The sequence below is a fragment of the Pteropus vampyrus genome, unplaced genomic scaffold, assembly GCF_000151845.1.
Source record: "Pteropus vampyrus isolate Shadow unplaced genomic scaffold, Pvam_2.0 Scaffold384, whole genome shotgun sequence".
Taxonomy (NCBI): Eukaryota; Metazoa; Chordata; class Mammalia; order Chiroptera; family Pteropodidae; genus Pteropus; species Pteropus vampyrus.
Window position 1 is genome coordinate 1,113,135 of NW_011889165.1, and position 2,830 is coordinate 1,115,964.

Genomic DNA, 2,830 nt, shown 5'->3' on the forward strand with positions numbered 1-2,830 from the left:
AGCCAAGGGGCTGTTTTGGTGGAGACATTTTTCCCTCTATACACTTCTCAAACTGTTTGCTATTTGTTTTTCCCTGTGCCTTTACTGCTTTTCAGAAAAATAAAAGGCTTTGGGAAAGGTTCTTGGGAAATTCCTACTTCCTAGCATTTTTATAGCAGGTAACCTGGGCCCCTGTGAATTTTTCAAAATCCATATAGTCAGCAAATATTAAGCCCTTCCAAGCTGTTTGCTATCGCCTCCTTCACACTCACCCAGCCCCCTGCCCTGGGAACAGCTATCCATGCCCACTCGCCACTCCCACGCCCCAGCTTTTCTAAGATCTGACCTGAGTTAGGGCTGTTCCACAAGCTTTCTTCAAAACAGTCCTACCACATCCAGATCTTGTTCTCTTTTAACTCCCTAGAAGCTCACAAGTGATAAATGAAATGCTCCTTTCATTCCTCTGTCCCAATTCACCCTCTGCGTCCCCATCCACTAGGCATCCATCATAAGGGATATACTCTTTTCCCCTAAAGAGATAGGCACAAAGACTACTAGTTAAATTAATTTTTAATGACCCAATGTTTATCTGCTCCTAAAATAATGAATTTCTCTCCACAACTGCTCTTAAATTTGTATGCAAAATTGTGACAATAAAACAACAATAGCCATTCTGTTTCCCTAACTTTGAAAATGAATCATAAAATGGTCATTATAAATTTTCTGAAAAATCTCAGCACTCGGGAGCATGAGCCGCAACTATTTCCAAAAAAAAAGCTGACTTTTCTAAGTGCTAAGTTGACCAAAGTTCAAACAAACAGGATTCAAGGAAGAAATCTGGTGCTTGTTCAGTACTCATAGTCTTTCACATTATTTCAGTTGGCAAAACACTGCGTTTTAAAGAAATTAAAATGACATCCTCCTGCAAGCCACCTTAAAAAGATTAGGTAGAGAGCACCCGAGTGCCTTTAAGAATTAAAAATGTTTGTAAATCTCCACTCGATGTCACTCAGAAATGATAAAAGTATTCCCTAAGATGACAGGGCCTTGCTTGGTCTCTTCCCTTAGTTGCCATTTATCAGATGTTTTCATTTGTCAGTTACAGAACTCCACTGACATTGCAGTTCTACCTCAAGCCCAAACTGGAAAGTTAGGTGTACCAAGAAAAGAAATCTGTGTCCTTCCCTCCTCTCATATTGCATCGACCTAAGGACATGAGGGCGGCTGTTTGCACACTGTCTAAATGTCCCAGTGCACTGTGGTCTGCTGGGACGCCTCCAAATCGCACCCAGGAAATCCAAATCTGTTTTTGCTTCCAGATGGCCCACAGTGCTGAACTCTGCCACGTGGGTGACAGTACCCCCACACAGCTCGAGAAGCCACTGTTGGACATAGACCCACAGTTCCTCCACGATCCTAGGAGGCAGGCTAAGAGAAAATTCAACTGTGAAGTTGGTGTTTTCTGCTCGTGTGGCTTACATTGAAAAACTGACATTCCTTTAGGATGCTGGGCACGAGCCCCTTGTTGATAACCAAAACATTATGTAAAAATATCAAGTAGCAAGGTTTTAAAGCACCCCCCTCTCCCAACTCCACCAAATTCCGAACTCCAACTCCAAAAAATTCCGGCTCTTCGTTTGGCATCTCCTCTGCAGGTAGGAGACACCAAAGGTAAAAAAACCTGAGGAGCTGGAAGTCTTGATTCAAATCCTGGTGTTCCCCCATCCTCGGTAACCTTTGGCAAGCCAACCAAGCGCTCTAAGTACAGTTCCTCATCTATAAAGAGGAAGAGTTATCTCAGTGGCTGGCTGCAAAGAATAAATACGTAAGCACATAGCACAGGCATGGCATAGAGGTATTCTCTGAGCACTTTGAGTCATCTTACTAATTGTTTTATATCATGGCTCTTTAACCTCTGAACTTGGCCTTGCAAATGTAAAAAGATAGGCTGTGGTAAATCCAGCCTCTTAAAGGGCCTAACCTATCAACGTGGTAAGTCAGCAGCATATTAAAAGTCACTTTTGGACAGGAGTAGATTAGGTCTTTAATATAAATCTGGTGCTTTATCCAGTGGACTCAACTTTATCCAATGGAGTTCACTATGGCCAGCTTCATTTTGAAAAGAACTATTTATTTCCACTCTGTTTTGACAATAGTCTCTAACCACCTCGCTAATCAGTATTCTTGTCAGCCATTCAAAAGATTCAAGACTGAAGCTAAGTAATTTTGCATTATTTTCATTTGAAATAACTTTAGCAAGAACATCTCTTGCGCTTGTCCTCAGTTATCAAATATAAAAGTACCTGACATGTCCAAACTCCTATTTTATACAAACTGCTGACCCAGCATGGCATTTCCCGTCATTGCTTTCTAAAACACAGGAAATTTCAAGACTAAATGGCCAAAAGAAATTAGGATGACCCAGCCCCTAAAAAACCTGAGTTATTTAAAGTAGGAAAAACAAAATCACTTCTGAATGGATAATTCGTGATTCAGAAAGCCTAGCATTTAATTGGTATTAACTACTCTGCTGAAGATCTATTTAATGCATTTAGGTAAGACTTTTTATTTCCATGAAATTGGATCCTTGGTTCAAAATTTAATCTCCTGCTAAGGACTCTGCATTATATAGGTGACATAACAGTGAGGTAGGCTCTTACTATTCCATTGCCAGGAATATAAGGGAAATTGATCAGATTATTTGCCAAATAATACTGCTTCAGCAGGGATAAGTCCTCCCCTAAGTGGGCTGTCAAACAGAGAAGCAAGATAGCAGACACTATACTTGTATTTTCCAGGTTAATCTTCTAGGACTTAAATTCAGGCATGGAAAAAATCAGTGCATTAAAAG